This window comes from Nipponia nippon, unplaced genomic scaffold, assembly GCF_047370975.1.
Source record: "Nipponia nippon isolate SJK-2023a ecotype South Korea unplaced genomic scaffold, ASM4737097v1 scaffold_9, whole genome shotgun sequence".
NCBI classification, from domain to species: domain Eukaryota; kingdom Metazoa; phylum Chordata; class Aves; order Pelecaniformes; family Threskiornithidae; genus Nipponia; species Nipponia nippon.
Window position 1 is genome coordinate 47,421,132 of NW_028262413.1, and position 26,740 is coordinate 47,447,871.

At 42.6% G+C, this 26,740-nt stretch overlaps 1 protein-coding gene across 5 annotated transcripts in view; it reads left to right on the forward strand.

The window, feature by feature from the left end:
- The window catches only part of SMAD3 (SMAD family member 3), a 79,857-nt gene that overhangs the window by 14,828 nt on the left and 38,289 nt on the right, over nucleotides 1-26,740 (forward strand). The window contains exon 1 of one of the 5 annotated variants that reach the window (XM_087745449.1): nucleotides 1,380-1,398. The exons of 2 other annotated variants lie outside the window; for them this stretch is intronic. The gene's annotated coding sequence lies outside the window, so the exon portion shown is untranslated. Of the gene's footprint in view, nucleotides 1-1,379; nucleotides 1,399-2,148; nucleotides 2,169-22,920; nucleotides 22,943-26,740 lie in introns of those variants that run through there. 2 more of the 5 variants (XM_087745451.1, XM_087745452.1) reach the window with 2 other exon arrangements.

A 26,740-nucleotide genomic window follows, 5' to 3' on the forward strand; every position in this document is an offset into this window, starting at 1 on the left:
GAATAATGGTTTTCCAGTCAGCTCTAATGCTAATCAGAGATTTGGCTTGCTTCAACGGAGAGGCAGTTCCACCGGGCTGGAGTAGTTAGTGCACATAGATGCAAAATTCCTCCATCCCTCTTAGTGAAGGGGCCGGGATGCTGTGTGGCTTTGCTAAAACTCTTTTCATGAGATGCAGCTGACCATAGTCTCTTTGCTAATTTGTGCCTTTGTGACTTGCATTCCCCTGTGTGTGTTTTTCTTCGGGGTTTTTTTAGGGGCTGGGGTGTTTTGGTTTTTTTTTGTTTAAATATTATTTTTCTTCCTTGTGCTGTGTCTGAGAACCTTAAACAACAGGGAAAGATGGTTACTTGGAGGGCAAGGAAATGAACAAATATGTTCTTTGTTATGAAAGCAAAAGGCTTTACTTAGTGTGACAATGCCTAAGACAATCCAGGCATAGGTGTTCTTGTTTTTGAAGCCTGAGTGGGATTTGATTTTTGTTACTAGTTCAGTAAGTCACGTGTTTTTTCATCTGTGTGACTTCAGGGCTGTCATCCTTGCACGTGCAGAGCAGCTCTGAATTTACATCACTGTGAGAGAATAACTGGGCAAGTGTAAAAGACTTCGTTGCACTTTTGCTTTAGAATCACATCTTGATTTTACAGGTCGTACCGTATTCCACCCTTAATTTTGGTTCGCAGTCGCTGGGCTACTTGGAGCTATGAAGAATATTTTTCTAGGTTCATTTGAGGGTTAAGTGTTGTCAAAAACTGGCTGAAAGTTGATGCAGTGTAACTGCATATGTAATCTATTGCTATAAATTAAATCACTGAAGAATTATTTTTAGAAGACAAGGATTATTTCAAAACACAGGCCATAACTTTTCTAACAGTGACTCAGTAACTTACTCGCGTCAGTTAAAAATTGCACCTCGCGTTGAGTTGGATCCAGTGCTAGCTTGCAGGATTTTTAAAAAATTTTTGGTTTTTTACAGCAAGTGAGGTTGTTACTCAAAGGTACTTAGCCTCTTTAGAATAAACATGTCTTTAGAATAAACAGGAGACAAACACGTCTCTTGGTTCACAAAAACTGATATGCATAGTTTGTTTTGTAGCTGTCATGGGGGCTGAGGTCTGCTGCTTAATCTGAAGTTGGCAATCCTTTGGGAATGCAGTGTACAGGCTTGCTCATAGGATAACCTTTCTCCAGTTTTGTTTTCTGTGTTATCTCCTGGCACAAAAGACTGGAGGAGGAGTGAGCAAGTGAAGTGTTTAAAATTTGCATACGTTTATATCTACTGCAGTAGTTTTCAGGGACTGAAGAAGAGGTGACTAAGGAAACTATGTTCGTCTGTGTTGTGCAGCAGACTCTATGGATGAAACTGCTCGTGCGATCTTTTCTTTTGGGAAATTTTAAGTAAGTTTTCTACATGCTGAAGAAGGTGAAAGCCATTGTGAATGCATGCAGTTGGCTGGCAGATGCATCCAAGCCAGCTTGTTGTAGCAAGCGGCATTATGTTGGTGGAAGTTGTGATAGCGATAACCCCTGCTTTTATTTGTCAATATTTTTTTGTATTGTACTTTGACTCCAAATATTTTCTTAATAAGCCAATAAATGGCAGAGTGGATTGGGACAGAGCAGCCATCTCGGGCTGCGCTCCTGTGTCACATTAACGTTGTTTGGAAGCCAAGTTCATTTTAACAGAAAGGACAACTCTGAATTATCTCATTTCCATGTACTTTTATGGTGTCATATCTCTACATATTATGATAATGATACATCAGCAACATAATGTTATTTATGGCTTCCACTTCTACAAGCATAGTTCTTGTTACCTACAAACCACTGCAGGAATATTACTCACTGAGTGAACCACTTGACTTTGAAGAATGTGACTATGATGAAGTGTTTTATTTTCTCACATCCTACGCCAGTGACTGGTAGTTTCTTGTCATGGTTGCTAACAGGGACTGTTCAATAGAAGTTTGTGGCTTTACTAGCAAATAGGTATGTTGTGATTTCTCAGTGAACAGGCAGCTAACCACATGCAAAGCCATTACAGTTGGCCATTTGTTAACTGTCCTTACAAGGTGCCTCTGAAGTGACTAGCGCTGGAGATGCAGACTCCCTTATGCCTTTTGATGTCCCCTTCAAAGAAAAGACTAAATAGTGTCTCATTGTGCAAGGTAAGTAGCCTATTAATGGTCATGTCCTCTAATGAAGAACTTGAGCTCTTGAGATATCCTTAGTCTAGCAGTTTTCATGAGGGTTGAAAGCGTTTTGCATGCTGGAGCAAGATGTTACAACAAAGCGAAATGTGGGTGCAAAACTGACTGGGCGTTGCTGGACTCTGCAGGGATTTGGTGTTCTTCGTGTGGAACGTGAGTAGCCGTGTGATCCTTGTGCAACAAGTAAATGAGCAGCCTTTGAAATATTCCTCCATCTTCGTAACCAAGTCTGGCTCTCTGCAATTCGAGCATTTGTTAGCCCACAGATAAGCGAATTGTACAAGAGGCAACATTACCTGGCAATTGCCTCATTTTCCCATGTGCAATAATCTGCTACCCGGATATGTTGGATAATGCAGCTGTGAAGCGTTATAACTTCATGGGACTCTCTTCTTCATTGAAAGTTAGCTAGATGACCACAGTGCATTTTGTCAGGGATGAGAGTGTTTCAGATGGATGTGTAACTGTCCTTGACAGGAATTCTGCCTGGAGTGTACTGAATGAAAATATGCTTCTTAAAATCCTTTTCCTTTAAGTTACATCAAAAGAACTTTGTATAACTTCAACATATTGTTACCATCAGGTGGTGGTGTTCATATGCATCTCTAATCAATGTAGCGTTACTTTCCTCATCTTTTTGCCTTAGTTGAAGGCCTTCATGAGATTATTTCAGCTAAAACCTCTCATTCTTGGGCATTTGGTCTCTTCCTCTGCAGTGCACTAGCAATACTTAAAGTGATAGATCAGCACCTAATAAAAGCGGGATTATCTCTAAGCTGAAAATAAGTAGAAAGAGCCTACTGTGGAAATTACAGGGTTTGGTTGTCATTACTGATCCATTTCATAATACTTGCAGTAACTTTCAGTGCAGTAATCAGCAAGGTGAGGGTCTTCAGAGGACTTTGTCACTAACTGTTTTTTACTGCTTGTAAACTCTCTAGACTTTGGCTGTTCAAGCTGCTCAGATGATCTCTCCCCAGTCATGCAAACATCACAAGCTGCTCAACTTGTTCATTTATTCTGTTGGAAAGGCAGAGGGGAAAAACAGCCTTGACTTGCACCCTGGAGGGAGGCTATGCAAAAGCAGTCTAAGGTTTCTGGGGCGGGAGCTGTGGACTTTCCTATTCTTTTGTTTATTATCCTTTGCTTTCTGTCATCTCTTAGCAAATAATGAATAACAGTAATAGTATGCTGCAAGACATGAAATCTGGAAGTGTTTATTACAATATGTGTGTGAACCGTAGTCATCACCAGAACTTATTTTCTCATGGACTGGTCTAGTAACCGCCCGGGGGAAGAAGCTTACAGCTATCTTTGTAAATAAGGTCTCGGGGACTCTGGTATTTCTGCTTCCCAGGTTCCCTGTGCATAGCAATTACTGTCCATTCTGCAATCAACACCTGTCTCTAATTTCCATTAATAACAAAAGAGACTGCTGCTGTATGAAACCCTTTGCTGTTTGTGTATAGAGTACTGTGCTTTTACAGTCAAGGGCTCGGAAACACCACAAAAGCAGATAAAAGCTAAGTAAAGCAGTTGCTGCAGTAGGCCTAAAACAAACATAAAAATTTGTGAGGTTTTTCCTTCCTTCCCTTCGTGGTTTATTTTTGTCTTTATTTTTGATATGGGGGAGGGGTGCGAGCGGGGAAGATTTATCTCTAAGTGTGAACACTGAAATGTTGTTGGGGTTTTTGCACACTGTTGGGGTTTTTTGTCACCTTCTCCTCCTTTAAGAACTGCTTTCTTTAAACTAAGATTTCCATGATCTCAGTCCTGCCGTGAGCTTCCCATGGTCAGCCCTGTGACCACGTGGAGCTGTAGGAAGCCCTTTTGCCCTGTGAACACTTAGGATGAGTAATAGCGGTCCCACCAAATTCACACGCGCTTGAAGACAGACATGTTCTGAAGAGCCTTGCCAGATTGAGTCTCGTATAAGTCAGTGGAACTAATCACACATCTAAGTCTAACCATACGATTCCCTTTCTGAAATCTGCAGCTGCTCATGCATGGCTATGGTATTGCCCGAGGTGTAGTCAGACGCCTGTGTTTCTGAGGGAGCTGCTTTGCCTGCAGTAATATTTCTTTAATTTTATTTTTTTTTTACTTTTCATAGCAGATCTGTTTAACAGCGGGGTTGCTCCTACTTTGGACTCTAAAAGCATTTTGGAGAGGATTGCTTGTAAAGTGGTTTTTCAGCTTGCAGTGACTGCAGTCTGCTTACTAAATATATGTTTAATATTATTCTTTGGGTTTTTAAAGAAAATGAAACATCAGATAATTAGTTTAGCTCCTTGTTTCTAGAAATCATATCTCTACTGGCAAGCAAACGTAAAATGAAAGGAAGCATTCTGGGACTGAGTAAGGATGCAGCTTCATGTTACACCTCTGATTGAGGCTAATAGTAGATTGCCATTAAAAGCCATAATCCCATTTCTGTCTGTCTCTGTGTGAGTCTGCTGCCTGCCTGTGCAGTGCTTACTGTAGTTCTCGGAGTGTCTTTTTATCTTCATGGCAACAAGATCACCCATCCCGATATCTTGTAAATCGGGCACTTTGAATCAGACTTGTGGGTAGAGTTTTGACCTGTGTATTGACATTAGTAACCTCTACAAGTGTGTCTTCTAGAAATGCATCCTGTCTTCAGTTAAAAACACCGAGACAGAGATCCCACGATGTTCTCCATTTCTTTTTTCAACAGATAATAATCTCCTCACATTAAAAAAAAAAGGGGGGGGAAAGAAGGAAGTACCATATTTCAGCTGCAATTGGCCTGGTGTCAGCTTACAGCATTGCTTCAATATGCCTCTCTTGGCTGGACTGAAGAGTCCTTCAGTATTCACTTTTTCCCCTCCAATAAACATACTCATTCAGTCATTGTCTTAATAAAAACAATGGATTGAAATTCTTATATCTTTTGTTTTAATACGTTTTCCTGTATTGTAAATTGTGTTTTCTTGTAAACAGCCCCAGACTGTTTTTGTGGATATATTTTTACCAAGCTGTACGCAGCCAATTGCGTTACAGAAGTCTAAACACACTATGTTTAGAAAATTACCTTTTATCAACCAAACTTCTCCTCTAATAACAGAATGAAACTAAATTTGAGAAGACCTTAAAACCAGATTGCCCAGAGTTGTGGTGGTCTTTAATTCTGCTGTGGTCTTCTAATTTTTTTCACTGGAGATAAAATTTACCTTCTACCTGCCTCTAGAAGTCCCCCACCCCTCAGATGATGTTAAATTTTGTCCCGTGATGTTTTTTTTTTTTTTTTAATGTTTTGTTTTGTCTGCCCTTGTAGCTTGTGCAGTCCTTCAAAGCAGCTTTCTGAAGAGCAGTTGTCCCGCGAAGCACAGCTTTTGGGTCTGCTGGCTTCGAGAGGGTAAAGGCGCTTAAGCAGCGTAATACATTGCTGACTTACTCCGAATTAAAGCCTGTGGTTTGCCTCATGATTTGAAAGGGATGGGAGAGAGCGTGTTGGAACATGAGTGTCCCCATGGCCTGACACTCTGACTCTGTGGAAACAAAACTTCACAAATTCCTCTGTAGGGGCAGTGGGAGGTGAGGCAGCTTGCCACAGACCTGACATCTGACTCAAGAGGCTTGATTCTTTCCACCTGGAGAAGTCCTGTGATTATTTTTAGTTCTTCTGATTCTGCTTAGAAATAGTTTTAAATAGTATGGACTATTGTAGGAAAGTGGGCAAATTGTCCAGGAAGGTGTCTGAAAAGGTTTCATTTAAAAAAAAATAAAAAAAAATCCACTGTATACATCACCTGTGCGGGAGCAGAACAATGCCAGGTCACGAACAAACTCACGTCTGCTCTCCTTACAAGCACCGATGAGGCAAGTCAGAGGTTAGATTTGAGTGTGATTTCTGTAATTTTATGAAAAATAGAAATTTAGGGTCTCCTATATTCTTTCCAATTTATATTTGTTTTTATTTAAGTTGCTAGTACAATTTTTACAGTTTCAAGAGGGGTGTGGGAATATATTACCAATACTTCAAGTATTTCTTTTATGGGTAAACTCAGGACAAAACAGTATCTTGTTGTTTCAAGCTACGCTTAGCATTTCTGCCCTGAGGCGAAGAATATGATTACACAGCACATAAGGCTTGCTTGGACAAGTTGTAATGACTGTTAAATAACTGTTTGGTAGCAGCGCGCGTGCTTTTAACTTAATAAATATACATTGTGGTAATGTTAGAGAAGACCTCAAGATTATAATTATTTGAAATATGCTTTACAAGTGCTTAGCAAAGCAAACTAGTTTGTAGCCTCAGTCAGGAGCACACTCTCTAAGGAGATGCAAGGAATTTTCATTCAGCCCATGTGGTTTAAACCAGCAGAAGACATCTGCCGCTCTTTTGGCAGTCAGCTACTTTGCAAGGGCTGCGTAGTGCTCATTGCAGTAAGACCAAAATTTAAATACTTGCCCAAACTGGGACTTGTGATGGCAGACTGATCTTCAGGTGGCTTAGGAATCCAAAGTTGCCGAAGACCAGTTGGGCATTAAGCCACCAGAACGGTGCTGCCCTGAGCTTCAGACTGGTGCCCTGAGCTTCCTGCACCTGAAAAGCTGCAATTCCAGGGAATCATCAGGAAGATGCATTTTGACTGATTGCTAGGCTGATGCTTTTGCAAAGCTTAGAGACCTGGTGGGGTGACGGGGGGGGGGGGCTGTTTGGCTGCGAGCAAAAGGATGAGTAACTTAGCATTCACCTGAGCGATTCCAAGGTCCACAAGAAGCTTCCTGTGCCTGTTATTTCTTTAGCTTTTATAAAAGCTAAAGGGTCCCTCTCTAGTGTTACCAGTTTGGTTAGAGAAAAAGGGCTCTTACTACTGAGCTGCGCAATGAAGGTTTGATTGCCATTCTGTGGAATTTTTTCTTTACTTCATTCTTGGTTTTACTCCAGTGCAGAATGAACTCTGACACTTCTGGGGAATTAAAGTAGATAGGATTATAAATTGTTGTGGTGAAAATTGTCAAAAGGTGATTAATACTAGAAGCTCTTTTTTTTTTTTTTTTTTTTTTTTTGGAATTGCATGGGCAGTCTCCAACATAGAGCTGCGTTGTTAATTGTTGTGATGCAAACTCTGTAGGCAAAGCTTAAGGCTGTTGTATTTCTGTTCAGTATTTCTTGGACAGAAACGTGTGTGCATCTGTAGTATTACACACAGCCAGTAAGTCTGCAGTTTTGGCAAGGTGTTAGACCCATTGTATTGGGCCGCCCGGATGGTCTCGCAGTGTGTGAATTCACTCTGCAGAACGTGTGGTAGCCGAGATGCCTCTTCCAAGCGTCAGACTTGCTGCACACGTTTGCAGTTTGTTTGTGCACGTGCAATAACATATCTGGGCTTTCTGGACCTACCGCAACCTGTAGCTTTGACCAGGCTTCACTAGGTCTGGAAAGCATGAAGAAATGTAGAAAATCTTCAAGCTCTGCCTGAACACCTTTTTTTTTTTTTTTTTTTTTTTGGATGAAAAATAGCTGATGGGCCTGGGGAAACCTGGAAACACGTTAGCTGGAGGAAAACTGTTTAAAATAGCAATGTGATTAATTTCCACTTCATTTCTTCAGCTATAGTCAATGCTTGGACAAGAGTTGCACCCTGGGAACCAAGCATTCAGATGCAGGCTGAGAAGAAAGGAGATTGCTTGCATACCCTTTGGCTTGTTTCTGCTCAAAATAGCACATACAAATGGAAATTGGTGCCCAAATTCTGCGAACGGGGCCCTAAGTGGGTCCTGTTCTTTCTCTCAGCAATGGGGCGATTGTTAAGGCCCCTTCCTAGGTAAACCTGCAGCATGGTGTGCATTTAGTCATCTTTCATTTCGCTGGGGAAATTTTAGAGTTGCCTTGTTTCCGTTCAGCGTCCCTCAGACAGAAATGAGAGCACATCCAGGGTATAATGCACGGGCAACGAGGAAGCGCTCCAGCATTTTCTGAAGCTCTGCATTTCTTGGGTGTACACATGCAGTAGCTTGTGGTAGCTCCAGTGCTTTGTGGGAGCATATTCCTTGCTATTAATTCTCTGTACAGCACATGAGCCTGTTTCCTGTCGGCAGCCTGTTCCCCGCAGGGAAAAGATGTGGTTTCAAAGCAGCCTGCCATTGCATTCCAGGGCAACATTCAGCCAGCTCCCAGCTGCCCTCTTTCCCAGACACTCTTCAGATCTAAGCAGGGGATAGGATGCAAACTGGATGAATTGCCTTTGTGGTAGCAATAGGCCTTTTCCAGCCACCATCTTCCCTAGAGAAAGTTTGCCCCCCGCCACATGAAAGGGAAGGGGAGGGTGGTGAGGATCGGGCCAGTTGGCTCTTGGTTGCGCAGCCCGGGGTGGGCAGCACAATGTGTGCGTTAACTTCCTCCTCGAGAAAATGTCCAGACGCATCGTGTGCTGTAGCAAAATTTATGGGATACTCAGATGTACAGGTTGTTTGGTTTTTGAAAGAAGGATCAGCTTGCAAAACATTAGATGTTGATGCCAGATGTATTTGGATGTGGTTTGCTTTGTTCTTAAACAATAGAGAGTTTTAAAGAAAGAGGAATATTACTTGTGCCCATATGTCTCATTGTTTCCATCATGGGTATAATCCTGGCTACGGACTTCAGCATTATCATGCTGATTCTGTTTGTAGCGACTCATACAGTTGAACATTTGTCGTCCAGTTTGTTGAATCTTTGATCTCTTTTGCTTCTTTCTTTTCTGATCAAATCTGGAATTTCCATCCTGTGCTGTAGGAACTGCATGGTTTTGTGAAGCAGTTCTGAAGGAGTAAATTCCATCACTGCGCTCCTACTAGGTGCTTAAACTGTTAGGTATAAGTATTTAGTTAGTTCTGCATATTTCTGTCGCAGTTTTTCACGGCCCTGTATTTCACCAGCAGTGATTTCAAAGGGAAATAATATGCAGATTTAAAAAAAAAATATTTCTAATGACAGACCAACAGCATGCACTTAAAAATAATATTCTGAATACTCTGTTAAAAAATGAATCAAGAAATCCTCCTGAGAGACATTTTCTTTTAATGTAAGCAAGCTAGGCATCTTTCTCTTCCATGAGGCTAGATAAAATGTAGTTTGAAAATGATAGGAAGCATTCAGGAGATCATGCAGATGAGGATCATTTAGCTTTTTTTTTTATTTGGAATTCTCAGGTCTAAATCAATTTACCGAAGATATCAATGAGTATCTTTCATTGCTCTCTGAAATGCAGGGCTGATCGCTGAATTGAAATAAACAGATACTGTAACACAATTTCCTGGCTGTGCAAACAAAGCTTGAAAAACTAAGAGTGATGAAACCATAATTGGATTAAATGTATTCCTTTACCCGTTGGGAATATGGATAAAATTTCTGTCTTTCAAGAGTTTAGTTTTGACCATGCTAGTTAAAGATCCTAGGCTGATGGCTTGTGTTACAATGGGTTGAATAGCAGATGGCAACTATGGAAGTGTAAATTAGCTAGCAGCTGACGTTACTTGGAGAGCTATTGATTGTGTTGATACCATTATATGAGGATAAGTGCTAGATACTCAGTCAATCAATAAGGGGAGAGTAGAACTTGCTTGGAATCATTTCATGAAGTTAACCCATCAAGAGTTCTTACTTCTCTCCAAGGAAACTTTTTTCTGGTTTTTTTTGTTTGTTTTTTCCCAAAAATAACTTGTTGCTTTGAAACCTGGACTCGTAATTCTTTACGGAAAAAAATTCCAAAGCTTTACAGTAGCAAAGATTTTTATTTTAAAGTATTTTGTCGTTATTTCCTGGACCGTTCGCATTCAGGCACACAAAGGTGAGGGCAGGAAGGAGAGTGGGCCAAACATTCCCATCGGGAGAGCCTGGGGGAATCTGTTTCGAGCAATCTCTCGCTGACTTGGGAGTGGTGGTGACAGGTTTTGCAGAAAGTAGCATCCGGTTTCCTTGGCCAACGGCGTGCTGAATGTGATTCAAGGTTTTTCAGGGAAACAGTGGATTTAGCAATACAGCATTATCATATTGGCTCACCAGCTTGGGTACCTGCCTTGGATCATAGCTGGCGTGTGATGCATCATAGGAGTTTCCAGTCTTTCCCGTAAAGATCTTGGCAAAGCTAGCAGCAAACGAAAATAAAGTCTCTGTGCCTTGATACAGCACACGGCATAGGATGATTGACTACGTTCCAAAACAAAAAAAGTTACTCATTTTTTACTCGGTTTTACTCAATTCCTCAAAATGGCAATCCCATTTTTAAATCTGTCTTTAGTATTTGATTTGTTGGCTTTTTTTTTTTTTTTTTTTTTGCCTCAAAGAATTATAAAAGTACAATCAAGGTAAGGCATAACATGAATGAAGTGAGTAGAGCAGCAAACCCAAAGCATTGGACTCTTTCCCCAGCCTAATAACTAGACAGCTGTGCAGCTTGTGGTACAACAGTGTTTGGATGGTGATGCTTCACTCCATGGCTGTCCTATAGCATGGAAATGTTACGTTAACACTGGACAAAAGGAAAATACAGGACTTAAGTTCGAGAGAGATATCTGGCTTCCTGCTAAAGATCTGCAAATCCAGCTGCTGCCGGATAGGTGAATTACTGTTGTGTGGTGCAAACCTTCTCTACCGGGTGCTCTCTCTTCAACCCTGGGAAGTGTGGAGGGTAAGCGTTGCGCAGAATATCAACATTTACAAGACACCGAGATGAGGCTTTTGTTACCATCCCCATCCCATGTCATGGGTTCGACTGTCACTTGGCTGGCTTGCAGCCGAATGGAGCAAATGGAAGTTGAGAACTGACTCTGAACTTCATGTTAGGTGAAGAAGTGATTTTAAACATAAGCAATTTATCTGCATATTGTTGAGAATTTATTTATGGCCTGATTTCATCGTTCGGAAATATTTCTGGTTTTACTCCGAGGGGCCTGGTTCCTGGGGAGGCCTTTGCTTTCTGTGGTTCCGCTGTCCAAAATTGCTTCTGCAGCTGCTGGAGGCTGTGTGAGCCTTCCACGCTCTCCAGCCAGAGATGCTATTCCTTTCTCAGGATATTTCTCCAGTTTTAGCCCGGAGCAGCTGCGTGCGCTGCCCCCATTCCCTAGAGCCATATTATACCCCGTGGTGCAAGGAGGCCTCACTGGGGTAGATGGGCAAAGCAGTGAGAAATGGGATCAGTCGGACCTGGAGGGCAGGTCCTGTTCCCTCCTGCACAAGCAGGGGACCCAAGCCTGGCACGGCAGACTGAGCTTTCTCCCGCTATGGCAGCCCAAAGCCAGCCTGTCTGGGGTTTGCATACCCTCTAGGATAAGGTGCCTTTTTCCTCCTGAGTGAAGAAATGAGTTCTGGGTAGGTCTCGCTCTTTGACCAGACTGGTTTCATGCTTGGCTTTCACGCCTGAATCAGCGAGGATGCGTGTGGCATCATCTTTGGCATCATTTTGGAGCAGAATCACCCCGGAGTTGCATCTCAGACCTCTTCTTACCTTCAGTGATTCCGAGACAGAGCTAGGGCACAGCTGAGGGACTTGTTCTTGTATACTTCATTTCTTCTTTCTTTTTTTTTTTTTTTTTAATGTAACACTTTTTTCTTCTCTTTTTAAGTAAGAAAAAGAAGTCAGGGGCATCTTGTTTTTAAGCTACACATAGAAAGGAGTTAAACTGAAGGGGTGAGGTGTGACACAAGCTGCCATTCCAGCATTGCTTCTGCAATAGAGGAAGGTCTCTCTCAGGGCTTTGCGGAGCGGTAAGAAAGCGCAGCGTGGACTCAAAGAGGCTCCTGTTATTCAGCGCTCAGGAATGCAGAGGCATGCTCCAGCCGGGGTGTGGGCGGCTGTTTGGTTTGCGGTTCTTGCTAGGGGGTGGGTGATTTTTAAAAGCACTTGCTGAATTCGCATTTGGTAGAATAATGGCTACTTTATATACAAATGATAAATGTTAGTCACAGCGGAGCAAAAGAAGTTTCTTGTGTTGGTCATGGATTTGGCATATCAAAAAAGGGAGGAGGGGGAAAAGAAAAAAAGAGAGCAAGGCTAGGGTTTCACTGCTTCAGAAACTGCAAAGTTAAACAGAGCTGCGTTTATGTTATGGGACATCTTTAAGCCTTTGGCTCTCTCAGCTTAATGCCAGATATCTAATTTGGAAATATTTATTGTAACTGGCATATCTTTTAGAAGCCTGTCATCGCGGAAAAACTGTCATCAAACTGTCCTTGCGAACTTGGTTCTGTTAAGTGACTTTTTTTCGGTGCTTCAGAGTTAGATGAATCATTTCTGTTTTCTTATGGCAGTAGTGGCTGCTACAGAAAAGCTTATAGGATCTTAACTGGATTTATGTGGTGGTTGGTTTTGTTTTTGGTTTTGGTTGGTTTTTTTTTTCATTCTAGAATCAAAGATTCTGCAAAATTAGATGCCTGAAGCTGTATTTTTAGAGTTTTAAAGGTATCTCTGACTGAGCTCCTTGATATTTATTTTTTTTTCCCCCAAGTGCTGGAGGCTCACCAGCCCCTCGTTGAGTCACGCTTTGCTGACCTGATTTTTCAGGTTACTTTAGTACATTAATACGGAATGAGGACGGAGTTCTGCATGAAAAAAGAACAGGTTAGGCATCAAACGCCTTTGAGAATGGAATTCTGTTTTTCACCTGACTTTGGTTTTTCAACACGTTATTCGCTTATTGCTTACTTGCTATTATTGCTTATTTTGAAAAAGCGAAGCTCGGTTCTCCACATTTGGCTGAGGTTAATCTTAGTGCATGGGGTGCTGTGAAATGGCCTTCTGGATCCCATATTTTTGCACTCCTCTATATTGGCCCTGTTCTCAGCCAGGCGCCCAGATTTTCCAGCTGTAGTGCCTGTCTTAACTTGGTGTCGGATCCCCAAAAGAAATACCACAGGGCAGATCCTAGGATGTAGAATCCAATAACGGACCTTGCCTTTAGGAAAAAAGGAGGCTCAAAACAAACTACATCATTATAGCAACTCCGAGAAGGCTATGAAGTGGTTTAGGTGGGTACAGATGATGTTGATTTAAAGCAAAATGTTGCAAAGCTTTGCTCGTCTGCTTTGTCACTGCTCTGCTCCTGGGGTTAACATTGAGACTTGTTTAAAACTCTTCTTCGCTTTGCTTATTTTAAATCACCGTGTGTCGAGCACTGAGGCTCGGACCCAAAAGGAACCAATTCAAAACTCTCTTGGTGAAGCTGAATGCTGGCTTCTTGCTCTGCTAAACTGCAAAGCCCTTCCTGGGAAGAGTGGATTATAGAAATCCTGGTTCCACTGAAGGAAAAAGGATTTCTCCTATTGACTTCTGTGCAGCAACTAAAGAGGGTTGCTGAGGCAAGTTTTTAATTAATGGAGGGGGGAGGAATCCGCAAATATTTCCGTGCTTTCTGAAAGATGAAAAGGGGACTGCGTATCACTTTTATCGTCAATAATGTTAATAATGCAAAGCCACAAAAAGGAAATTAAACTTTAAAAACCATGTTAAAATAACACTGAGGATTTGACTGTAGCCCACGGAGGCAAGAAAGTTCAAAGGGAAGACTGAACTTTATCTGACCCTGATGTGCCTAGGAATTGCAACACAGTTATTCTGTAATATTATCCAATTTTTAGAGTCTTTACCAGAGCAGGAAGAGGAAGGTCAGTGGCACCCTATTTAAACTTGAAGTTGTTCCGTGTGTAGTTCATACAACACTAAAAAGAAAGACTTTAAAATTGCAACTTAATACATCCAAGCTATCAAATGATTATGTGTGTCTGTTTATATGATACCTATCAGAAAAGTGGAAATCTCCTTAAACATACTAGTTTTCTGTTTTGTTTTTCCCAGAGAAAGTATACGAGCAAAATGTCTTCCCCTTGGGATTAATACTCTATTGTTCCTCTAAACTTTTAGACTTTTAAGTTGTAAATCACTTCACTTGATATATGCTTCTTCTTAAAAACCATTAAACTTTTCTGCTATATCTCCCTGGCTGGTGTGCTGCTTTTTTTTTTTTTTCCTTGTTGTGCTACAGATATCTTGGGTTTGGTACGCATATGTGTGTGGGGAGCTTTTTAGTGGTTTTTTGCTAGTTTGGAGTTTTGTTACAGATGTTGGTATTTTTTTGGCCCTGCACTTGAAATACTGTCAAGAAATGTAACACTTAACAAGCTGGGAAATTCTTGAGTTAATTAGCGCTGCCTTTCTCACAGGTGTTACAACTGTTTCACTTTTGGCTTCAAGAGGAGTTTTTAATCAGAGGTTTGAGTGTTTGCTTGTGCCTTGGCAACCTACAGAAGAGATGTATGCCAGCTACCTTCACAACATACTGGTATAAACTGTTATTGCAAAGGAGAGATTAACTTTGTGCTGTAACTTCAGTTTTATACCAGTCTAATGAGACGAGGCCGTTTGAACTAACGCTAGGAGTTTGCTCTCCGTTCTTTGTTGTATTCACCCCTGAGCTCTGCGCAGGGCTAGCGCCTCCCCACCAGAGCCCATTTTCCGTGCCAGCAGCTTGGCGCTGCGGGGCTCTACGTATCCTTGGTTCTGCCCATCAGGCCAGAAGCCTCGTGTCACCGTCCCTCCTGTAATGGTTTCCACTCCATCTTCCTCTGGAGCTCTCTGCAGTTCTCTGTCACCACTTTTGCATTTCCCCTGGATGCTCATGTCCATCATTTCTTCTCTCTTGGCTAGTTTGTCCCTCACCAGTGAGTCCATCTCCATTTCTTACTGCAGTGTGCCAGACACGGTGTGACATTCCCCCTTGCTCATGACAGGGACAGTCTTTATGTTTCCGTTTCCCTCTGCCTCGTTATCTTACACTTTTTCCTTTTCACTTCACTTTGAGGGTACCCTGTATTGGACCCGCAGACAGGGTCAACATGTGTAGCTGTTTCACTGTCATGGGGTGGCAGGCTGTTAGCTTGCACTGCGATCTGCAGATTGTTACAGATCTTGTTTAAGCCGTTGGCAGGATGCCTTCTGCTTTTGGTATCTCCTGTCACTTACAGTGGGTATTTTGGTTTTTGTGAGAATTGATAGGGGGGGTTTCTCGCTAATGCTCTTAAAAGTTACTGTATTACAGCAAACGCTTGTTTAGAGAAAGGCCAGCAAATTGTGCATACAGCCTTGTGTGCTTGGCTGACCAAAAAAAACCCCAAAACCAGAGTAGCCTAAAAGATGTAGAGGTGTTTGTGGCCTAGGCTGGAATTTGCAAATGAGTAATACGGTGTAGAGAAGTAGCGTGAAGCTGTTCTTATGGACCCCTGACGTCGTGGTTGGGTAGTTTAGAGTAACTGAATCTGAGAGGAGGGAAGTCCCCAGAAGATCCCCGCTTTCGCTGGGGAAGCCGTGGTGAGAGAAAGCGCAGCGCAGAGCTTCACCGTCTGCCAGCTGGGTGCCTGCCGTGGGTGCATTCGAAGACTGTGGGACTCTGCTCCGGTGGGGTGAAAAGGTTGGTGAGGAGAGGTTTTTCCCTAGTGTGTGTGCTTTAATGTTGGCTGTGCAGATCTATGAACTCCTCAATTTCAGAAATGCCATTTGGAGTGGGTTGTCAAACCCCTGTGGTTTTGCTGTGTGTGTACTTCACATGTGTATTTTATTGATTCCTTAGAGGGTAAATTTTGCTCTTTGTTGGGGGGAGGGGGGCGGTTGGTGAAGTATGAAGTCTGCAATGTGAGTACTTGAATTTGGGTTTGTATTTACTTTTGTTGGAGAAGCTCCAGTGAAGCTCTTCTCCTCTGAGTAACTCTGGAGGCCTCCTGCACAGACTGAGCAAATGGAATTCCCACAAGAGACACTCCAAAAATTTTTTTTTAAATAACAGCCAATTAATAAAAGACTGCCGCTGTATATACTCACTCCATACTCATTCAAAATATATTCGATTTTACCAAACCACATAGTGTAGATGGGACAAAGACATTATAATTTGCAAGGGGGAGGGGGTCGGTATTTCATTTTTACAGTGACCTGTGAGAGACCCGGAGAGGCTGACTGGTAAAGGGCAATCCACAGAGTTCACTGCTGAAGCAACATGGGAATGACGTGTGAGCCCTGGACTGTGAGAAGATTTTTATTTATTTATTTATTTTTAAGCTATGCTAAGCAAATATGTACACAGATATGACTGGCCTGATCCAAAGCCCGAGTGCATTTCACAAACTCTTCCTGACTTTTGGATTAAGTCCTAAGTCTCCGAAGAGGAACAAGGGAGTTGCTTATTGGGATTGCGTGCGTCTGTCTGTCCTGGGCTCTGCCTGATACAGCAGGGGTGACTGGTCTGTAACGAAGATAGCAAGGAGGGTGTGCATGATAGCGAGGAGGATAGCACAGTCGCTTCCCCCTTCTACACACGCACGCTTTTAGAAGTTTTTAGGCAGGAGAACAGTAACAAACAGGGAAGCTGTTAGAAATGTCTATATTAGAATAGCATATATAGTAAATGTTACTCTTTACTGTTGTAAATTATTATAAAGAATTTCCTTGCTTGCCACTGTGAGATAAAAGATGAAGTTTATTATTTCTTGTTGCAATTACTTTCTGCAAAGGATGTTTGCACACATACGTGGTATTAAACATTAGGCATAACAGAGAACTGGTGGACTTGGACTCCTCTTCTCATCATAACTTCAGATCGGTTATTCTCCCTTTGCCTCAGCTTCCTTTCTTCGAAATGGAGCAAATAATTCTTTTGGGCACTGAGACAAGTATGCAAAAGTGTATCAGGCACTTAGATGCTATGGTAATGGAGACCATATAATTGCGTAATTACACAGAAAATGCAGTTTTCTTTTTTGGGTTATCATAAACACTTTGTTGTGTAATGATGTAAGGAGGGAAAATTTAATCATGTAGATTAAAAAATCTACATCATGTAGAATTTCGGCATCATGAGCAATGTTTCTACTTGGGCAGAGTATGGTGTAAAGGCTGCATTGCAGCATCCTTTTATTAACGAGCAGAGATAATCAGTGCAGCCCTCGGGTTTCGCCCCAGTGCTGCAAGGGAAGGCAGATGCTGCGGTAGCAGGCAAGCAACAAAGTGTGACTCTTTGTAACCCTTGCCTGCTATGTGACCACAGCCAGGAAGGGAAATCAAGCTGCCTACCAACACTGCCGCGCATGAAATGCGGCTGACGTAGCACCCAAGTGCCCTTTCTGGGGACTTCTGAGCTCTGCGGGGCAGTAGGCACAGTCACCTTCTCCGCTTGCCCTTTCTCATAGCTTTGCTTTTTTTAGGATAAGAGAAGACGTAGTCATGGGCAGGCCTAACTTCTTATTCAACAGTAGTTCTGCTTGAACTGGATTTCTGTGATGAGGTAAGGCACTCTTGACAGTTGCCTCATATATCCCCCCTCTCCTTTCCTGCCTTCTTTTGGGGAATAACAAAATGGATCCCTGCCTCAGTTAGGCACGTGAGGGAACGGACTGCATGTTTCATAGAGAAAGCTGACATAAAACCTGAACTGGTTCCTAAAGTGGGTAGGTTAGGATTGTTCTGGTGCAGAATATCTCCTGATGCCATAGGGAGTCATAATGGGCCAGTATGTGCCAGGAGGGCTGCTAGCTGTCGGAAAAGCATTAGATACCTTGCAGGTTGCATGAGGACGATGAAGCAGAATTTTCACCTTGAGCTTCTAAATTACTTAGATTTTTTTAAAAAGAAACTAATACCAATTTTCAGGAGTCAAATGGAATCAAAACTTGACTTGCCAAGAGTCATGAGCAGATTAGTAAGAGGAAAAGAGCAGTGAGTAAACATGTTCATTGGGTAAGGTATTTTTAAGGCAAATAAGTGCAGCCAATGAGTTATATTTTGGAATCGTGAATATTTTTTCAAATTTTATTGGTGAAACATTTGGTCTCTTAGTGACTTCACTCAGTTAATTTTGGTCAATTATTTTGTATAACTGTCTCACGGGAGGGTGCCCTCACAGTACAGAGGATCTTGTTCTCCAGCAGAAGCCTTGCTCTTGATCCCTTTTCCCTCTGTCAGAAAGGTGAACAAGAGAAGAAAGATCCTTCGGGGCCAGCTGACAGGGGAGGAGAGGCTCTTGCACAGCAACCTGGGAGAGAGAAGCTGGGTATCTGGCCTTGACTGCATTGCTCTTAGCTCTAGGTCTCAGTCCCTACTGAAAAGGAGATTAATGGAAGCGAGGATGTTCCCTACAAAGCTGGTACTTGTGTCCTGTGTTACAAGGACAACAGAGCAATCCAACCAGCCTTAAGAATTTCACCAAGGTTGGAAATCATTCATTTCACAAAAAAAGCTAAGTTTTAGTGTGGAGTATTGTGCCTTAGTAATATTCGCCAAGGTAGCTGAACGGTCTGCCAGTAGGATTTTATATCAGTTATAAATGTTAAATAAGTTGTAATGGTAAAAAAAGACATCTCTTATTGATACCACTGCATCAACAGTAGGGCTTTTGATGAAAAAATGATTACAGAAATCACACTTTAATTCACATTGCTGTGCCAGTGAAGATTTCAGGCCTGCCTTGGTGAAAGCAGAAGATAAAGGAGCTGAGGTTTCCCATTCTGAGTTTTCATCCAAGAGTTACAGCTGTGCAAAACCAGGCTGGAGCAAAACAGAACTGCGCAACGCTGAGATGTTGTACCGCATGCAGGGCTGAAATGTGTCTGTGTGTGTGTGCCTTGTCAGCAGAGGTACCTTGCTGGGGGAAGAAGAAAGTCACAAAGTTCTGTATGGGATTACTGCCAGTTTGAAATACGGTCTTGTGCTTGCTTGCCTACCAGCATATAATAGGAAGCCCTTATGTTGGTTAGAACTGTAGTTAGATCATGGTTAAGAGTGAAAGGACTTGATTGCATAAACAGAAACAAAACATGAGTAACAACTGGTGGTAGAAAGAAGGAGAATAAAAAATGTCTTCCTAAATTGTTTTAACCAGTACACCCCACACGAAGGAGGGCTTGTTCTTTGGGAATGCAGTCCCGCAAGGAGTGGTGAATACATGCAGCCCACAAGTTTGACAAGGTCAAAGCATCCATTTTTAGCAAGGCTTATTCTTTTTTTGTTGTTTTGGGGGCTTGGGGCTTTGGGGTTTTGTTTTGGTTTGGTTTTTTTGCCAATGCAAGTTGCTTTTACTTTGTGATCTTTGGGCATCACACTGGGAAGTGTGCATTTTTCATCAATGAAGAACATACACTTGGATATTTTTGGTATTGTGCCACCTACGAGTACCAGTTCAGCTAATTGTGATACTAACCTTCATTTATCACCCTTCATACTCAGGCATTAAGATTTCATTGTCTGGCAGTCTATCCTGAAATGCCATCAAAAACCATTACATTATGTGACTGAAACAAACAAAGCTCAGCAACGGTTATTTAAGAAGTGTGCTATATTTCTGCGTAGTGTGTGAAAGATCTTCCCATGAAAGAATGTTAGGCATTATCTGGAAAAATAAAGACAAGTATTAAAGAGAACCTATAGAGAGAAAATACGGAGTGGAATGACAGCAGAGCCGAGTCGGACCCAGGTGCCTCCTGCCTTTGCAGACCAGTCCTTTCACACGCAGTCGGTGCCACGGTAGCTTTCCCTCTGCCTAATATGTGGCTGCCACCGGTAGCTGTACCTTCTCCGGTTAGTCTCTCTCAAGTTAATGGAGCAATTTGTGGATACAGGGTTATAAAGTCAATATTTAGCCCGTGAGTTTTAATTCTGCTTTTCTTTGAGTGAAAAATTTGTCATGACCCCAGGGTTGCGTAGTTAATTTCATGCTTAGTGACAGAATTGATAATCTATTCAGAAGCGTAAAGAGTAAAGAAGGAAGACCTCATATATAATGCCAAGATAGATTCTCCATAGCATACCCATTAGTGCTTTTGGATTGTTCATCCCGTAGGAGATGTGAGTATGTGCCTCAGCAAACCAGCTTTTCATTAAGGGGGCTGTGTTCGGGAGGGCCCTGGGTCAGGGAGAGTGTCTGCTGCAGAAATAAAGAATATGAAGTATTAAGGTATCTCCTGAAGTGGCACAGCTGGATGGAGGCTAATTTCCCATTAGGCACTTTGGTCACTGTGCTGAGAAGGCTCTGTTCTGCAGCCTCGGTTTTCTGAAGCCCACATCCACTACGTTGTTAAGGCAGCTACGTAAAGCTGACAGTCAACACTCGTAATGCAGACCTATGAAGTAGGTACCAGTTGTTTATTACTGGCTTTAAAAGTACCTCAGTAAACATGGCTTAGAGCTTTTGTTTTTAAGGATTAATTATTCCAAAAAAGTCGAGGTTCAAGCTATAAATAACACAAGTGAGGAGGGTACCAAGCAGTGGTTCGAAGATAAAATCCGTTTCCCGCACAGCCTGCGTACGCACGATGCCAGCAGCAAGGTAGCTGAGCCCTCCTTCCCATCACGCAGCTAGGCCAGAGCTCCTTGCTGGGCAGCTTGCTCTCAAGGTATCTCTGATGTGACCATCTCTAAAACTTATATCTTCACTAGAACCTGCTTCCCCAGCGCTGATGGATGGGTTCGTTCCTCCTCACTCCTTTTGTGCTGGCACAAGTGTGTTATCGCCACCTTTGAAAAGAACCCATTGTGCCTCTCACCTTCCTGTCTCTGTTTCTTTGTGCCTTTTTCCGTTTCTAGATTTCATATTGGAGGGCTCGTTTGGTTCATTTCAGGGAACTGCGTACTCCCTTGGGGTTTAGTTTCTTTTTCTGGGGACAAATTGTGACATGCTGCCATTTTTTCTCAAGCCGCTGCCACTGATGCCATCGAAAAGCTGCAGCGTCCCTCCCTCCACCGCCTCTGGGGTGCCCTGTGCCGCTGCACCCTTGCTCTCTCCTGGTTGCCCACATGGTTCCTCAGCATCGATTAATCTCACCTCTCTGTACTGAAGAACAGGAACGTACCAGAGATGGGCATCTGTGGCTGGACAATGGAGTATTTTGGGTTTTAACTTTGCCTCTGCCATATCACGTCACTCTTGGCCTAATTAATCTCCTAAGGCAAAAATGGTTGTTATCAGCTTCTTGAGAAATATTTCCTTCTTTGCAAGTGGGGACTTCCAGGTCTGATCAGAGCCTGTTACCTTTTGTTACCTCTTGATAGAAGCCAAAACACCGATTCAATGGGATTTTTTCTCGGTATAGCAGTGACATAGCTATTTGTTTTATGAAGCCTGATTATTGCTATGTATGTTCTGGAAGGTGGATTCTGGATAACGATACTGCTAAAATAAACACACTGCTGAAGGAAATCAGCTTGTGGTTAATTAGCAGCACAGAGAATGAATATGTATCAGTGTTCAGATGTTTGAATTGGAAGTTCTTTATATGCCTTTATAGGCTTGGATGCACAAGCGTTTTTTTAAAAGCTAAAGAGCCACCAAAAATGTATTTTTAAAAGCTTCTTTGAAGGCAGCTTTCTGTATTAAGCTGATTGAACTGAGGGCTGGTGATGTCATTTCCCTCAAACTTGCTGCAAAACTCTCCTATAAAAGCATAATGTTAGGAAAACCACAGCAAAATGAGAGAAGCAAAGGCATGTGCCCAAGGAATAATGCCATCAAAGGCGGAGTAACAGCACCGCTCTTGCACCACCGACTGGAAGGGGCCCAGGCGGCATTTCACTAAGGAGATGTTTGAAAATCTCCCTTCCTTCTTGACGCCCGTTTGTGCAATGCTGACACTTTTCAGGAAGGGCGTCTTGAGGATTCCTGTGATCCTGACAAGAAGAAAACAGCCTTGTTGTAAAACAGCCTTTTAAAACAAAAATGTTCCGTTGAGACCGAGTTGGCAGCACCATAGTGTGCTTTCCTTGAAATGTCTACTGACTTAAAGCAAGGCATTTCTGGTTTGCCTCGTCTGTGAGCTCCTTCAATATATTTTCTTTCGTGGCTTCCCGTGGTGTTTTTTTCAGGTGTGTGTTCTCCTCAGATAGGACTTGAAGCAATGCTGGGAGCTTAACGCAATCACTTCAGATGCATTAAGACCTGCCAGGAATGCCGTTCTTAAGCAGTAAATGCATATGGAAAGTCCTGGCATTTTTACTGTGAAAGGAACCTTATGTACAGAGTAACTCAGACTCTGCGTGTGGGGGGGAAAGTGATCAAGTTTAAAAAATATATATTGCTAGATTTGCCCACACATCTTGTAAACATTCTGTGTAAAATGCAAGTCAAATTGGTTTAGTGTTGCAACAAATACAAAGTAGAACAAAATAATCTTGAAGAAGAAATGTAATGAATCCTTCTATGTAGCAGTCTCCGTTCCTCTGTTCCCTCCCCAAAATATCAGGCAGACCATTTTTAGAATGATATGATAGAAATAACCGTGTGCATTTCCTGCAGTCTGCTGTGCTGAATTTTGGGCAGAGGACGCTTTGGGATTTCATTTCAGTGAAGCTGAAGTACGAATCCAGATGGGTTTGAGAAGCTTGGGCCAGGATTGCTTAAATAGGTGTACAATCAAATTAAGTCTGTTGAAGCATGAAAATAAGTGGCCTGATGGGGGTTTGTTGAGCACCCAGCAACTCCCACAGAGCACAACAAGCCTCGTTTTCTCTTACCATAGACCTTTTGTAATGCTCTCCTCTGCCAAGGCAGAAATCTGCACTCACCCAGCAGCAGTGTTTCCCACCCACTCTTGCACTCACTGGCCCAGATCCTCAGCTGTGGAGGAAACATCAAGAAGCCGTAGTCCTCAGAGCAGTGCTGCAGTCCATACCCGGGCTGGAGCTGGCTGCCGAGAGCTTTCCAGAGCTGCTCCGGCCTGGGGACAGGCCTCTTCCAGCTGCCCACGCACTCAGGTCTGTCCCTTGTGCTGTTGGGAGGGGATTGGCGTAGGGCTGTCTGTCCTTCCTTGGGAAATGCCAGGCGGAGGAATCGTTAGCTATGCCTTCCTAAGCTTGCTTTACATCTTCTGTTGGCTGAGCTGTGCAAAAGTGCAGGATGGGGCTGAGCATCTCGTCTGCTTTGCTTGGTGGCTGCACATGGTGCTGCGCCATACAAAGCCGGGTGAGCTCTCACTGACTTAACGTTGTTGGATTTGTCCTGAAGAGAATGAGCCTTTTGGACGAAGGAAAAAAACGGGAGACCTGCTGGCTAAGATATCCTTTACAGAGCACGGTAGACCGGAGTGATATTAACCCTCTATCGCTACGAGTAACAAAACTGCTCCTCCACGTAGGCTGGCGTAACTTCATCGTTTATTTTTAGGGGGAAGACTTTTGAAGTTACCTTTTCCATTCAGTGGAGTTTGGCTTTAAGTTTTTTCAACTGTTCCAAGAAAGAAAATGAAATGTTGACTTTAAGCACCTCGGTTAAATACTGTGAAGCTGTGAAAGTGCGTATTTCATAGGGGAAAGCTCTGTTTTTAATGCAGTAGTTTGCATTTATAGGAAAGATAAACCTAGTCTGAAGTAACATTTCTCTAAGCCTTTTTTGGTAGAATTTGATCAGTGGTTTAAGCAACTGTAACTGATTCCAGGAACACTTCAAAGCAGGCACTTCTCATTGGCCATTTGCAAAATCACCTTCTGAGACTGAAGCTCTGGAAATGTATTTATTCATCGAATGTGTCTTGCATTAGTCCTCAGTTGGCCAACAAAATTATCTGAGGCATGTCTGAGGCAGCTACTAAAAAGAAACTTAAAAGGCGTTACTGTTCTAGCAAAGATGATGCAATACACTTGTGCTATTATCAGTCTCAAAATTAAATACATTCAAATGAACTTGTTCTGAAGGGATTTGATTAATATAGAGCTTTAAAGAAGAAAGGGTGCTTTGAGTAAAGGCCCACCCTTCTTAATGTATTGTGCATGAAAGCTTAGGTAAAAGGAGAGTGCCTTTACCCGCCCCCGTTCCTTATCCCAGGTTTGCATGCGATGAAAAGGAAGTGACACATGATATTCCATGTTGTTTTTCCTCATCTCACAGACAAGGCCTACAATTGTGGAATCTTTACAGCAGGAAGCAAAACGCTAAATATGTTGGCTTTTATTCAGACAGGAGTTCAGAGCAGAGTGGGGGTGAATATTCTCTTTAAATAAGCATGCGTAGTTGTTGCCTTGAGGTATATTAGACAGTATTGCCTGCTGTGGTTGAAATAATAGGTGCTCGTAAAGGAAAATATTGAAGGCCTTTATTTTTATTTTTTTTAAACGCTTCATTATCTAAGACAACAGCAGTGTTTTAAGGTTTCAAAGTCTCTTTCATCCTAACTGAGCAAAGCATTTAAGTGCTTCCTCAATCCATCTCCTTTCTGCAGGACCCTCTAAGTATATGCTTAGATTTAAGCAGTTAGATTAATGGAGCTGATGCACAAAGTCTAGCAAATGCTTAAATGTAGCATCGACGGGGCGTTTCTGGAGCGCCAGCTTGGGTAATGAGGAATTGTTCGCTGGGGACCACGCTTAGAGCTTTCTAAACACATCAGCAGGTGAGAATGGCAGAGCCACAGACGGGAAGCAGGTGGTTGCGTTGCTCTCCGCCCGTTCGTGACAAATGGCACACTGTCTTCCAAATTTCTGGCTTCACAGCCCTCTGGAGAACGTGTCATGACTGTCAGAAAACAATTAAGAAGCCATTACGAGGGAATGCTTTTGCCAGTCCTGCACCTGACACAGCCACCGGATGCACCTTTGCTTATGAGTCAGGAATGCACCAGCCACAGCCTTGGTCACGTACGGATTCCCCGGCTGCTGGTATGCACCCTGGCCCTTCTCCAGCCCTTTTCTGGTCTTTGGTTTTTTTGTTGTTGGGGTTGGGGTTTTTTTTGGGGGGGGGGGTTGCTTTTTTTTTAACATCTGAAGGATTTGGCTCAAGAACATCCCATGCCGTCTTTTCGCACGGTTTCCATATTATTACCGTTCGTTGAGAAATAAATGCCTTAAAACTATACAATTATTTATGCATAAACTGTGTTTATTTGCAGTGCTGCCGAGTCTCAGGTGCTGGTCCTGCGCACGCAGCCACGTGCGGCGCTCCCGCTCCTCCCACCCCTGGCAAAGTTACAGAGGTTTTGTATAAGCACATGTGTGCTGTGTGGTATGCAGGCATACCGCTCAGCCCTCAGCGGCTTCTGGGGGCAAGTCATCTCTAAGTTATGTTTTTTTGTCTTCTCCGCAGTGTGCATCCAGGACCGCTACAGGGTCTTAGTGCCTCTTGTAGTGGTCCATGCTGCCTTTTTATTGCACCGGAGCTACTAAGTGGTAGCTGGCTGAGCAGCCAGAGCTTTTACAGCAATGAAATTCTTCTGTGTGGGAGTGTGCAGCCCTTGTTGAAGTTTCAAAACTGGAGACAACCTTATCTTCTTTAAAAATAGGAGTAATAATAAAAAAACAGATTTAAAAAATCCCTAAGGGAGTAATGATAATTTATCAAGGGTGATCTGCAGAGGAAAGCAAAAAGGACTGGTGCTCTTTGCTTTACTGATATACATATTTCCCCACAGGCTCCTCTTTCTGATGCCACTCTGATTTTCAGAAAAATGTATATTTTTAGTTTTGTGCATGTCTTTTCCCCTCTTTCCTTCCCCTATATGTAAAAAGAAACAAAATGCTTCCCGAATTTGCCCACCTGGACTTTAGCACACATGTTTTGAAAGTAAAATCTGATTAATTGCTGGAAGAAGAATGTGGTGGTGATGTTTTTAATTTCTTTTCCCCATGAAGCCACTTCACCCTTCTGGTATCCAATAACCGCTCCTGCGATAACTGCTCCTTCCTGTTTGTCCGTTTCATTTACCTGTTGCATCCTGTTGTAAATGGAAATCACGTTCTCCTTGGGTCAGGGACTTTCTCTTTTATGCTGGTTGTGTATTAGCCTTGATATTTGATTGGGGTTTAGTGGGGATTAGTGGGTACTACCGTAAAACAATTAGCATCCTCAAAAGTCAGTGATCTAGAGGTCTGGAATGGAATTTACTGAATTCATTGCATGTGCAAATGAGCGCACACTGGAGGGCTCTGCTCCTTCCCTTCCTGGAAGGTAACTAACCTTTCAGGTTTGGGAACCTGTTTTTGTTTGCCTTTCTGAATACCCTTTTACAGTCTAGAACTTTACTTTACATAGCTCTGGGCACGTGGGAGGTTCTGAGAAAAGATTAGACTCTCTGAATGATCCTGTGTATTGTTATACCCAAGGATTGTCTATGGCTTTTTGTTTTAGGGACTGTTATGCATAACTGCATTGAATCCTTTTAAAGTTTGGCATCCGTTCTTGTGGTATCGAAACTCTGAAGTGTTTCCAGTGTCCTTACATACATAGACAAGAGGGACCTATCACATGTATTTTATAGAAAGGCATTGAGACCAATGGGGGCATTTTGTTAAGAACAAAAGACCTAAAAGGAATCTGAAGGTTTTGAGAACTTTGGGTCTAATTCACCAAAACCTAGCTAAACTACATCTACTAGAACAAGAAATGAATCTTGTTTTCCTCTGGTGGAGAACTGTGCCCTCAGTGCTTTACTTTTTGTCAGTCTGGTATGGCTTTTACCATTCTTTCATATAGGCTAAACAAAATACGTTCCCCTTCAAGCCCAAGTTTTGCAAATGGGAACAAGGAACGCAGAATGTAGCGTCTTCTAGTTACCTGGGGCACTT